The sequence below is a fragment of the Protopterus annectens genome, chromosome 8.part0 (genome assembly GCF_019279795.1).
Source record: "Protopterus annectens isolate FY-2018-M chromosome 8.part0, PAN1.0, whole genome shotgun sequence".
In the NCBI taxonomy this organism is placed as follows: domain Eukaryota; kingdom Metazoa; phylum Chordata; order Ceratodontiformes; family Protopteridae; genus Protopterus; species Protopterus annectens.
Window position 1 is genome coordinate 1,395,358,529 of NC_056741.1, and position 14,669 is coordinate 1,395,373,197.

Below are 14,669 nucleotides of genomic sequence, written 5' to 3' on the forward strand. Positions count from 1 at the left end.
AAATTCTGTAGCTGTTCATCAAAAAGCAGTTAAAGCTTCAGCTTTGGTACAAGAGACAGCTTCCAGTAGTTTAGAGGAAAAATAAATCAAATATACTCACAATAAATAAAACATGTGAAGGAGTACATCAACTCAAATAACAAAAGCCTGGAAAATGGAAAGAGCTTTTACTGGCTGTTTGGATAAGCTGTTAAAAATGCAAAAATCTGAGGTTGAAATGAAGAAAAGGCTGGCTGAGTATGAGACTTCTCATTAAGATCTAAAAAATATCCACCAAGGCACAAGAAATACTGAAAAACTGCAAAAGGTGCCAAGGGATACGAAGACCACCAGCAAAGTGACAGTAAAGAGTGTTTAACCAAAACAGACATGCTTGTGGAACACCTGTTTTGGTTGAATAAACACCCTTTACTGTCACTTGGCTGGTGGTCTTCATATCCCTTGGCACCTTTTGCAGTTTTTCAGTACTTCTCAATAAAAGCTTTTTCAAAAAATGGCAGCATTAGAAGACAAGCACACAGAGAAAACCTGAGATTTTCTGCTGTACCAGAGAAGCTGGAAGCAACAGATTGTATTCATTTTATGAAAGCACAAATAAGCAACTGGGCTGTTTTTTCACAGCAGGATTTGTTAATTGAAAGGGCAAATCAAGTATATGTTCCAAACCTGGTCATGATAAAATAACTAAGGCTTGTTTTAGTAATGATGCAATCATATCAGCAGAAAAAGTTGATTCTGACAAACTATGGTAGAAGGGGAAAAATATTAAAATTTGGAGATAGCAGCGCGTTTGTGGAAAATGATTATTCACTGTACACCAGGCAAAAAGAAGCAAAATTATACAGACAATTGAGGAATGTCATGGGGCAGGTGTGAGTTTTAAGCTACTGTATCTAGCTGAGGATCAAAGACATTTTGGATGCAAAACTGGCTAAGGAGGAAATAAAAATATTTATCCAACAAAATGTGAGCCAGCAAACAGAAGAGGGCACTGTGTCTTATTCTTTTGGCTGTAAAGCTCATAGAAAGACTTTGCTGGTAAATTTCCTGTTTCAAAGGAAAATGTTTGAGAGACAGAAAAAAACACACAGGAACTGATTAGAAGAATCAGGTGTACCTTGGACCTTAACCAGAATATGGTGTTGTGGAGATGAACATAAACACAACCAGCAGCACCAAAATTACTGAATAAATTAGAGTTAATAAAGCATCAGTCAGATTTGTGAACTATGGCTGTGCAAGAAAAAGTGACTGAGGATGACCGGATTTTTGTAGACTTTCTTAAACGTATGGGTAGATTATAAAGCATATATCCCACTTTGTAATTAATGTTTAGAAGTTCATGAAAAGGGAAAATAGTATTTGTAAACGCATGTTATCTACAGTAAAGAAGTTGTGAGTAATTTCTAGTCAGAGTATTTTTTAATGTGGGGAGTGGTAGTGACTATTGTATGTGTTATATAGATATTAAAGTAAACAAATGCTTTTTAAGTTGTAAGAAATACAGGCTTTACAGTATAACAAGAGTTGAAAGGCTTGACAAAAGCAAATTTACTGGGAATATGCTAAAATCATGGGCTGCTGGAGTGGGGTGTAAAAGTGCACTGATTAAATCTATGTAGAAGCATGAATGTCTGTATCAATTCTCTTGATTTAAGCTATAAACAAGTGTTTTTGCAAGCTAGTAAACTTGAAAACTAAAACAAAATTATGAAAGCCATGTAACATGTCATGTTTTTTTACGTCTGCAAAGATATTAGCTTGTGGTTTTTTTTTTCCACAAGCAAATGTTTAGTGGAAGTCTGCAGCTGAAGGCAGTTGCACAGACCAATCTGAGTGAAATCGACAATGATTCATTGCTGGTTACTTTTACATGGAGGCAAGCTGTAATTCATTCTGAGAGTACTGAGCATTCTTTGCTGATGAAAATGCAAACTTTAAAGGTAAAATGGCAAGCAGTTCAATGAAAAACAGTTTGAGATTTATGGAAAGTGAATAAGAGATAGTAGCCTTCCTAGCAGCCTTAATACATTAATGCATTTAATAGAACAGAGTACAGTTTAGTTTTATTTAAAACTAGCCAGTGCATTTTTTTCTTAGGGCTGAAAGTTGATGTCTTCTGAAAGCATACAGGCTGGTTTTCACGTCTGGGAGGAGAATATAGATAAGAAAAGGACATACAGCAATCAATATAAGTGAGAGCACAAGCTGCAGCATGCACTTTAGCATGTGTAATGTTAATTTTAGGCTAGGTAATGCCTGTGGCTGCAGTTGGGTTAATCTTCATGGACATCATTTTGTGTGTTTCTTCTATGTTAATAGCGGATGAGGGTGTTCTAAAAATGTATTTAGCTTTTTGTTTGAGGGTTGTCATTATAAGATAAATCTTAAAATGTGATATATGGTCAAATGGAGAGAAGAAGAAGAAACAACTGTATAAAGGATTATCCTACCAAACATTAACATGTGCATGTAACAGAACAGTTGGAAATGCACATTCAAAAACAGTGTTATCTGTAACAGGTGGGAACAATACGTTTTTTACCATAATAACTACAATATTCATATTATCCAAGAATGTAAATGGCCTTACAGGTGTAGAAAAAAAAAGGGTACTGAATTATATTAGTAAATGCAGAGTGCAAATAGTAATACTGAAGGAGACACATCTGGAAAGAAATTAACATCTGAATTTGACAAAAAAGGATTTTGGAATGGATATTTAGCAGACTATCAGGGACAAAGGAAAAAGAAAATAATTATTCTAATTGCTAGAGTGGGGCTCCAATAGTGACCAGAACAAAAATAAATAATGGTACACTTGTGTTAGCAAAGGGCTATTAGCAAGGGAAGAGGATTGTGCTGGCTTGTATTTATATTCCACGAAAAACTGCTATTATGGGGCTTAAGCAATTTTAGGAGAAATGATCAACTTTCGGTAGGGAATTTTACTTATCACTGGGGAATGGACTTTGATTTGCAGTAGTAAGGATGTATCAGGAGGACCTCGAAGGGAAAGTATAACAAAAGAGGGTAGAGTTCAAAACAAATTTATAAAAATATTTGGTGGGGAAGATGTGAATTCATTAGTAGGAATTCTGACACAATTTACATATTTTCCCTAAGGTACAATAACTGGGCTAGACTAGATAGAAGTTATATTTCACAAAGAACATGTGCATTTAATTGAAAGATTCAACAGAAATCCAATAACTATTTCAGATTATGCATCTATAAATACCATGATAAAAATACAAGGTGATGTGAAAATGAGAAATTTTTGATTTCTCACCTCCCTGTTAAAAAGACAGAAATTTAATGAACAGATAGTGGAAATTATTCAAGAGTTATTAGGAAAGATAGAAATATCTTCAGAAGTTATAACTAGTGAGTAGAATAAAATGAAAATGGAGTTTAAAATTGGGTAGAAGTAGAAGAGAATGCGATATGGTTAAGAAGTGATTGGAATTACTCTGAGGGGCTGACTAAGATTACAGTATTGAAGAATAAGGGGAATCTCACAGAACAAAAAGAGGCACAAATGCAAAGTGCTAAAGAGACAATAAGGGAATATCTGGATAATATGCATGATTTTAAAAAGATTGCTGCTAAGCAACTATCTTTGGTATTAACTCCAGAGCACAAAAACATTTAGCACAATGACATAGTCAACAGAAAGTAGAAAGGGTTGTTGCCAAACTTAGGGAGCCTATAACAATAAAAATGGCCTGATATTCTGCATAAGTATTGGAGATATTCCAGAAATTTTATAAATTTTTTATAAATCAGAGAAATGTGGAATTCAAGAAAGAGTATAAATGGAAATATTTATGGATAACTTAATTTTATCAAGGCTATAGGAATGTGGTTTAACAGCTAACAGTTAGGATAAGAAGAGGTGAGATAAAAATGATGATGCATAATCAATCTTCAGGAAAGTCTCTTGGAACAGATGGTATTCATATGGAAGTTTAGAAGTTAGGAGGCAAGAAAGTGATAAAGATTCTGAAGATTTTGTTTAACAGTATTTTAAAAGGAGGGGGAGCACCAACATCTAGGAAAAAATCTGTGGTGGCTGTATTACCTAGAGAGTAAAGACCCATCAGACCCAGCTCATATAGACCTGTTTCAGTTTTTAACCATGATTTTAAAGTATTTATACCAGCTAAAAGAATGGCAAGGGTGTTCCCAAAATTGGTAGATATGGATTGGTTTGGTTTTGTGAGGGGAGGCAAACATTTGGCAACATTAATAGAACAATGATGATCCAGAGGGAAACAGAGTATAAGTATGGATTAAAAAAGTGTGTGCTATTGCAGCTAAGGATATGTGGAAAGAGACTAAACAAAAGATAATACAAAAATTGAGAAACTGGAAGCTCTTGTTTATGGATATGGATAGTAAGATACAAACAGTGAAAATGTTTTAGTCTCTTTAGTTTTATATACTGGTCTTGTATATTTTTATCAACCAGACGAGAAGTTGTGGACAATAATTAATAAAGAATTGAAGTAATTTATCTTGGAATGGGAAAAGGGCAAGAGTTAAATTGGATAAGTTGATACTTCCGATAGAACGGGGTACTTCAGGATTACCTGATTTGAAGGGATAATGTAGAGCTACACTTTTAAGGCTCATATACATAACACAAGCAGAATGTTATAATTAAAAATGGAAAGGGATAATGATGAAGTAGGGGGAAGTTTAAAAAATAGAGAGAGAGTGGAATTTTGGATACAGGTCTTTAAGGAATATCATAATAATCATATAGAATATTATATTCATAAAGTCTAAGAACAAAGCCAACATGAAAATGGCATTTTTGCCAATAGGGATGACAGCAAGTTGGGGTACATAGAATAGACGAGAGAGAGGTGGAACTTACTGGAGACAACTGGCAAAGAAACCAAGATATTGAGTCCAAGTAACTAGAGTGGGAAAGGTGACAGAGTGGGATTAGGCCAATAAGACATTTGGAGTGTAGGCTAGAGACTGTATTCCCTACCAGGAACTGATATCAGTGTGGGTTCCTGCATGTAGCTCGCAAGACATTTCCCTGCGAGCTACATCGCCGATACCAAATGGCTGCAGCAGCAATTTGCCATAGAGCAATACAACTAAATAGCATAGCTGCTGCTGCTGTAACCTATGCACATAAATATTTCTACTGGTGGCGATCCTTACAGACAGCTGCCCAGCTGTATTCTAGCAGGGACGGCCGTACTAGATGTGTACCACATTCTGTATTCTCATGTAAGTAATGCATTTATTGTATTATTTATTTATTTTATTGTCACACGTCTGACAATAAAATAAATAAATAAATAATAAGATTTAAGATCTTTGCTTGGGAGTGGTTTCATAGGTATTTTTACACCCCAAGCAAACTTCAGATAATTTTCCTTTTGATATATAGTAAATGTTTGGTGTGATATGGAAGAAAGATGTGACTGGGAGCATATGTTTTGGAAGTTTAATGAGTTGGCATTTAAAATAAAATCCCTACAGAATGCTGTGTCAGAAATGTTGGGTGAGCTGGTGGCTGTAACAAAGGAAATTATTATTTTGAGTTGGAAAAGAGGATTTCAATTGCTTAGACTCAGTTTGGCCTTCTTAAGTTTAATTTTGTTGGCTGCCAAAAAAGCAATTGCTAGAAAATTGAAATCAGAGTTTAAATCAACTGTATTTGAAGTAGTAAATATTTTAAAAGATATAAAATAACTGGAAGACAGAAGTTTAGAAAAGGGAATAAGTGAGAAAATTATATAGAAATAAATGGAAATTATAGGAATGATACATGCAGAATAATGTTGAGGAGGAGGCGGAGGAGTGGGGTTTAAGGGAAGGCAGGAATTCAACAGTTTATGTAATGTTGGACTGATAGTTACACAGAAAAGATATGTGATGTATAATGTATGTAAATGGGAACATGTTAATATGTTTATTTTTCTTTTTGGTAATATGTGTTTGCTTATGTCTTAAGTGATAATTTAATAAAGGTGTTAAAAACAGACCTGTGATATCCTTTGCTCTTTTCACTGCTGGAGATGGCTTCATTAATTAATACTTGTAATTTTACCATTGTGATTTATTTTTATTTTTCTGTTTTGTTTAGCTCTTTTTGCATAGCCCTGGTTTGACTTCTTATCACCTAGCCTACAAATCAGTGAAGATGAATGCCTTTTTTAATTCAGAGTTTGCTATTAAGATACCTTGATATCTGGTAGCAGTTTAAACTGGGGTATACCTCTCAACCTCTCAGCACAATAAATCTGGACAAAGCCAGAAGTGATGGGGAGAAACTCCCAAAATAGAGACAGTTTTTAAATATTGCCCCTATAAACTCAAAGTTGTTAGAATAACAGGTTTTGCATTATTATGTATTTTTTGAAGGTTATGAAGTCTGAAATTCAAATGTATACCATTCTTTAGTATTATTTAATTACTTTAATCCTCAGTAATTTGCAAGAAAATTGCAGATTTTATGAGGAATAGACCAAAATATGAGGCAAAAATCTGGATATTCTGTGAAAATCAGTACATTTGAGAGGTATGGGGTACACTGCTGATCGAGATGGACCATTTTTAATCCCTCATAGTGCCTTTTTTAGGAAAAGTGATGAGGTTAAAACTACCAACATAACAATTTCAACAAAACACAAATTAAAGGTCATGCTGCTAAACGTTAGGAGTCTAAACATGAAACTGCACTCATTGCAAGCATTCTTAACCCTGGAAATTGCTGACATCTGTGCAGTCACAGAAACCTATTTCAAAGCTGCAGAGAGCACCCCAGCCTTACCTGGTTACTTATCCTATCATACATTCAGACCCCAAACTGTGGGTAGTAAAGCCAAAGGAGGTGGAATTTCAATATACATTAAAGACATACATACTTCCAGGCTGGTCAAACAGTATGATGCACAGGAGACACTCCAGGTGCAGTTAACCACTGACAAGACCCCTATTCAAATCATAGCTAGCTTCTGGTCCCCAAATCTGATTCAAGATGCCAAATCCATCTATTTGGACATGTTTGAATCTATCAAGATTCTACACTTTACCTTGATCCTGGGTGACTTTAACTTCCCAAATATAGATTGGAAGAACTACTCATGCCAGAACACAAATGCCCAGAGATTCCTCTATTTTGTCAATGCAAATGCATTGGAACAGCTAGTCGATACCCACACAAGAGGTGATAATATCTTGTACTTGGTGTTAACCAACATGAGTAACCACTGCAGCATCCCTACAGTATCATCCTCCCTGGTAAGATCCGACCATAAAGCGGTCACTTTCGAAGCCACCATCTCCCCCAACACCCCTCTAGCTAGGATCAGACATAAAAACTTCTCCAAAGCTGATTATAGCCTCCTAAGGGATGGTATAAACAGCTTCACAGTCCCCTCCCCCTCTGTAGGAATTGGCACCAATATCCAAAACTACACCAAAGCACTATACGAGCATATATAGATGCATGGAATCAGAAATACCTGACAGGACTAAATCATCCTTCACAAGGAAGAGTAAACCTGTCTGGTGGACATCTGCAATAAATAAATTCTATAACAAAAGGAAAAATATTGCTGTCCAAGACCAAAAAGGAGCAGGTGCCCAATTGGAAGCAATGTTTCCTAGCCTGAACAAGCAAATAAGAGCACTAGTGAAATCCTTTAAAGCAAATTTCGAGTCCAAATTGGCCACATCTATTAGAGACAATCATAAGGCCTTTTTTACATGTGTCCACAACCACAAAGGAAGCATCCAGATCTGTTCAAAACTGGTGGTCAAGGGCACCACATATACAAATGCCGTAGCTATAGGAAACTTGCTGGCTGACAGATGCAGCAAAAATGCCTGCCCCCTTCCCCTTCTATCTAGGGAACAGGTCATCACTGCTCTCTCAAAGGCAAATAAATGCAGCCTCCATGGGACCCGATAACATCCCAGGCTGCAACCTACATGAACTCAGGCAGGAACTTACAGTGCCATTAGGCTCCCTATTCAACCAAAGCCTGAGTACCAGATTCATCCCACCTGAGTGGAGAACAGCCACTGTCATCCATTTACACAAGTGTGGAAAGTCCATAGATCTAGGAAATTATAGACCCATCAGCCTAGCTAGCCTGATCTGCAAAGCTATGGAATGGATTATCATGGTCCTCATTAACGAGGACATTGGCAACCTCCAAACACTTGATCCCACACAGTTTGGCTTCATCAAGGGGAGGTCAGGTCTGCTAAATTTGGTTAACTTCTTTGAGACAGTCACCAAAGCCATGGACAAGGGGAAGATTGTGCACACCGCCTGACTTGACCTGGCGAAAGCCATTGACACTATTCCCCACTTGGGTGTTAATAGATAAACTTTCTTAGCTAGGCATCAATCCGCATGTTACCAGATTGGTAGCAAACTGGCTGACTGATGGAACCCACCTAGTCAAAATAGGGGAAGCCACCTCAAGCAGTAGACCTGCAACAAGTGGCGTACCCCAGGGATCGGTCTTGGGGCCTCTGTTATTTGGGATATACTTTTCTGAGGTGCATGCCAAAACCAGTGAGCTATGGCTGACCAAGTTTGCAGATGACTGCAAGCTGGGTGCTGTCATCAACTCCCCTAGTGATGTGGACATCCTCCAAGAGGGTCTTACTCAGACAAATGACTGGTGCCAGAAACATGGCCTCAAGCTGAATACCAAAAAATGCATCATCATCCCTTTTGGGGAGAGTGACGTCCCTACAAATTATCACATTAATAACAATGTCCTAAGCACTCAATCAATAGTGAGGGATATGGGCACCCAGGTTGATAGCAACCTTACTTTTGACCACCATGTTGCTTCCGTTGTACGGAAAGCCTTCTACATGGCCCACCTCATAAGTATGGGTGTCTCATCCAGGGACAAGGAGGTCATAGTATCCCTGTAGTCTTGCCTTATAAGGCCTGTTATTGAGTCCAACAGCCCTTTCGGCATGTATCTCGCAAAGCACATGCAGCAGCTGGAGAAACCACAGAGGTTCCTCACCAGGAGAATCCAGGGCCTCAGACATCTACCATACACAGATAGGCTAAAAGCCCTATCCCTCTACTCAGTTTTATACAGATGCCTCAGAGGTGATCTCTGCCTGGCATACAAGGTGTTCACAGACCCCACCTTGATGGGACTGCTGCATATCTACAAGTCAAGCTCTGCTTGAGTAACTCACACGTGCAGCCTCAGGACTTGTTGGCGGGACAGATTTGTGTACCAGAGACTCCTTCATCTATGGAATAGACTCCCCCTGCACATCAAGTAGAGTACTTCTCTACCCCTTTTTAAACTCAACTTGCATAACTAGATGGGAAATGGAAAATATACCCCTGGGATTCCACCCGTGTCCCTGCTGGACAGGGGCATTGACTGCTGACTTGTCTAAACATGGGCTAAACTCTTGGCTAGGCTTGTAAGGGCCTCAGGGCCAATAGCCTAGTAACCGCCTATGATCGTATGATTTTAAGAGTTTAATGACTGCACAGGCTGAAAACAAGCAATTTTAATGAGAACTACTCTATATTTTGCAAAATTCTTATGAATGGATGCTGCACCTTCTAAGACCTCAGTGCATTCAAAGTTTGTGATGGTTACTTTCCCTGAAATCTGAAACCAAGGGGTGTTTGATTATACTGATGTGGTGCGTGTTGGAATTGGAGTAAACTAATTTGACTGAAAACGCTGCCACAGATTCTTCTTACCTCATTTTACAGATTAGTAGTCATTTGTCACCACATTAATGCTGTGTTAGAATAAAGAGTATATATGAATATGAAGAGTACATATGAATAAGGATTTCTTAACCGCTTCACACCTGATTTAATTTTGTTTTTTTTTTTTTTGTAAGCTTCTTTCTGCATAATTTATCCTGTTGGCAGCCTTTCAGCATTACATTCATGCTGACATGGTGATTTAGTTCTTTGTAACAAATCAAATTTCAGGAGATGTATAAAACGAACAGAGGGAATGTAATTCAAAACCAGTGCATGCATTGCACAAAGGAAGAACTTTCACCTCTCATTCTGGAAGCAGGTTTATGGCTACATTTACAAGTAGAAAATATCAAGGCACGTAATGGTAAAATATACGTGCATACACATCTTGTTAAGAAACCACCTGCTAGCAGTTACTAAAGTATACTACCGAAAGAAGATAAAAGGCCTCCTTTGACAATGAATCACTGTTTTACTTGGCACTTTGGCTTGCTTGTCTCAATTTTTTTCTCATACAAATTAGACAACTGGCTATGATTCATTGTGTTTCTGTTACTATTGTAGCACTAATCATGAATGTTTGAATAAGCTTGCAGGGAGTTGCATTTTGCTTTGGAAGTGACAAAGTTTCTAATGCAAAATAATTTGTACGTTTATTGATTGATTTAACACTTCATCACAATTCACTTGCACCCCATACGCTTAGTGGAGTTAGAGCAAACATATAAAGTATTACTTGAATGTCTTGCCTACTGGCAGGAATGGGAGAGAGAGCCGGAGATAGCAGGGAAGTTTGGCCAGGTCTAACAAAGGATGTATGTTCATAAGTAGAAGAAAAACATTTGCTAATGTGGAATGTTTAGCGTATTGCTGTTTACTGACATAGTGGTGTAGTATGCTTCAGGAGAAGAGGCAACCAGAAAGAGAACAGTATACTATAAAACCCATGCTGTAAAAAGTAATCCTAAAGTGTTGTAATGCTGCTATACTGTGAAAGTCTCTTGCCAAATATAAAACCAAAAAAGTGACGAGAAATGATGTATCTGGGTTACCCAGTCAGTTTCTGTTTTACACTTCTAAAAGTAATTGAAAACTGAAACAAAAATAAATCACTTTGTGTACCGAAATAGGCTTCATTGCATCTCTTTGTTATAAGCTGACTCTCATGTTTCACCTCTTTTATTGTAGATGGCATTTTCTTTCATACTCTTTTCTTTATTCAGTAGTGGAAAGCATTAAAAGGATCTTTCTGGGCTAAAGCCACAGATTATGAAAAGTCTTCAGTGACTGACACTAGTGACTTAACTGAAACTTAGAAAAGTCCATTAATAATTATTCACCAAATATCTGATTTCTTTTTACAGTTCTCTAAAATTAAATGCATTTACAATGGGGTCTATATTACATGATTGAAGTTTCAAAACTTCGAATCTGATATGGTCGACACCATATAATCGAAGCTTTGAAACATCGAAAATGTAATAAAACACAACAGCCTACAAAAACAAACCATTTAAACACTCCCCCCACACCCTCCGCTACTTAAATATACCAACTCTGAGATTGCACTACAGTGCAGAAAAGGGAAATCTTCCCTTTCTGCGCTGTACGGAGATCTCCGTTAAAAGATTTGAAGTTTCAAGACTTCGATCATATGGTGTCGACCATATCAGATTCGAAGTTTTGAAACTACGATCTTCTGATATAGACCCTTTACAATGCAGAGCTAATATATCACTGAGAGTCTACTGTATAAAAACACACCCCTTACTCTCAACTACATGTGTGTACACACACAAAGAATGCATAGACACAAGCATGGGTTCCATACTTGTCAACTGTGCAGAGCTAATGTATCACTCAGTCTATAGTATAAAAACAAACCCCCTTACTCTCAACTGCACGTGTATACATATACCATAGCTCTTAACCTCTTGGCAGAAAAAATCTGGACAAAGCCAAAAATCAGTGGGGGACAACACCCCAAAATAAGAACAAATGTTAAATGTTGCTGTTATAAACTTAGAAAGTTGCTAGAATAAAGGGTCTTGTGTTGCCATGAATTTCTGAAGGATATGAAGTCTGAAACTCAAATGCCTCGTATTATAAAGTGAATTCAGTCCTCAATGATTTTCCACAAAAATCCAGAAAACCACAAATTTTATGAGGAAAAGATCAGAAATATGAGGTAAGTCTGGACATTCTATGAAAGACTGTACAACTGAGAAGCATGACATATACACAAATGAACGTACAAGTTCAGATTGTCATGTGCACATGCAGATGCTTACAAACAAACAAACACAAATTATGGGTGGTATTCATAGTCATTACTTGCTCATGAATAAGCAAGTCGCAATTTATAGAGGCCACTTATACTAATGGGTGATGGCCATACCTCTCAACCTCTCAGTGCAAGAAATCTGGACAAAGACTGAGAAAATGGGGGGACAAAGAGCCAAAAATAGGGACATATTTTAAATATTACTGTTATAAGCTTAGAACTGCGGTGGTGGTGCTGTGGTAGTGTTGTCACCACACAGTAAGATGCTGTCCAGTTCGTTTCTCAGCTAGAGCTGCGTGGAGACATGCGTGAATGGGCGTACCTTCGTTGAAGGTTGTATGTCAGGGCTTGTAACTCGGCACATAAAAATCAACTACCAGTCATTAGCGGACCGGAGTTCCGCTGTGGTGACCCCTAACAGAGAAAAGCCAAAAGACACAACAACTCTTATAAGCTTAGAAAGTTCCTAGAGTAACAGGATTTGTTTTAACATACATTTTCTGAAGGATTTGAAGTCTGAAACTCAAATGTATGCCATGATTTAGTGACTTAATTCCTCAGATCATCCTAGTATTTTGTCAGAAAAACATAGATTTATGAGGAAAAGACTAAAATATAAGCCAAAAATCTGGACATTCTGAGAAAATCTGTACAGTTGAGAGGTATGGATGGCTGCAAATAAGCCTAAGCAAATTAAGGCATAATGAGATGTAAATGATGAATGCTCTAGAAAGTTGTATGTTAATGAAGCATTCTCTTGTCTAGTTGCAGTTCATGGTGAAATTTTCCTATAATTCCACTCCATCTGCAAATACATAATATAAAGAAGAGTCTCACCTATGCAATTTACTTTGCAATCCATGAAGATGCTGTCCCTTGCAGCTAACCTTGGTATTCCCAGTGTGAGTTGTTTCTCCTGGCAGAGCCAAAACTATTTGCACCCAGTGGTACTCACCGGCCAAGAAGGTGGAGATATAAGCAGTGAATAATCATAACCCATTATAATTTTAACAATCAGGAGATGCTACATGGGTTTTGGGGAGGACAGGGCTATTATAAGCATCTCAGTGAGTATGTATGAGCCCCACAAGGGTACTGGAACAATGCATGGACTTTGCGTGTGGATACTAACGTATGTGTAACCCTCAGTATACTTGCCACTGGAACTATCCAGAGACAGATTGGGGACACTTTGGGTATCTCACAGGCTTCTGCCTTGAGGATACTGCATTAGCTCTTTGATGTACTCTTGGCATGTGTGTATCAGTACATCTATTTCCCAGTGTCTCTTCAGGACAAAGCTAAGACTTTCTGGTCCATGGGATAAGTAGTACTGCAATAAGATGGGTTACCATTCCATCAATTGCCAAATAGTATATGATACTTGGGGGTATATCTCTAATGTCTCTGCCCAGCATCCTGACAGAGCACATGATTCCCATATCTGGCAAACTTGTTCACTGTACTGCCTATTCCTGCATTGTAGGATGTCCAGTGGTCATCTTGTTGGTTAGTGGAAAATGTTTTTTCTTTTATCTGTTGAATTTAAGCAGTTATTGATGGTAAATGGTATTGATGAATACTAAACCACTTTTTCTTTGTTTTGTCACCCCCCCCCCTCCATTTTCTCTCTGTCTAACGTCTGTCATTCAGGTGATGCTGGATATCCACTGTGGCCATGTCTCATAATACCAGTGAGAATTCCAAGTGGAGATGCAGAAGAGACCTACAACACAGCCCTGAGTCAGACCGGTATTGTCATCAAAAGGGTCTTTGCTCTCTTGAAGAGTCATTTTAGGTGTCTGAGCCTGTGAGTGTCCTTCAATATGACCCAGGTACTGCTTGCAGGATATTTATTGCATATTGCATTCTGCACATCATGGTCATGCACCAGTCTGGTGGTGAAATGACCCATGCTGTCATTGTAGCTCTCAGTTCCAGTCCCACCATGATTAATAATGACCAGCTGGCAGCAGTAGTAGAGGTTCCCATGTAGCAGGCACATGCATGCATTCAGCTGCACAGTTAAAGAGGTGGAGACTAGTTCCAGTCCCACCATGATTAATAATGACCAGCTGGCAGCAGTAGTAGAGGTTCCCATGTAGCAGTCACATGCATGCATTCAGCTGCACAGTTAAAGAGGTGGAGACTAGTCCAGAACTATGGATCATGACATTCAGGTTAATTATTTCTTTCTTTAAAAAAAAAAAACAGAATAAAAATGAGGCATGCAATGATATATGAGGACTACTCTATGTGCTGCATGGTGTACTGTTACTGTTCATCAGTCATACTTTATCATCTTTAAATTATTTTTTTTTATTTCAGAACAGTTACTCAAATTATTGCTTGTAAAAGTCTTCCCTGAGTGCTCACCAACTTCAGTGATGTTGTAAGGTGTCATATAAGTAATAATCATTTTTTAATTGTTTTGCACAGTAAATTCTACTGAGGTGGTTTACCTAAGTATGCACATAGTAAATCTCAAGTGGTTCAGTTAGTAAAAATTGATAATTCAGCATACAGCAACAGTTAATACCTTGCATTGGAATGAAAATGTATCATATTTTTTTTTATGTTATGCAATGTTTTCTCAGTTTAAAGTTTGTCTGTTCAGGTACTACACATCAGCTTTTT

General features: G+C 37.7%; 1 protein-coding gene across 2 annotated transcripts in view; it reads left to right on the forward strand.

The window, feature by feature from the left end:
* LOC122809459 (sterol 26-hydroxylase, mitochondrial-like) overlaps positions 1-14,669 on the forward strand; it is a 564,348-nt gene that overhangs the window by 95,480 nt on the left and 454,199 nt on the right. The gene's annotated exons all lie outside the window — the stretch shown is intronic.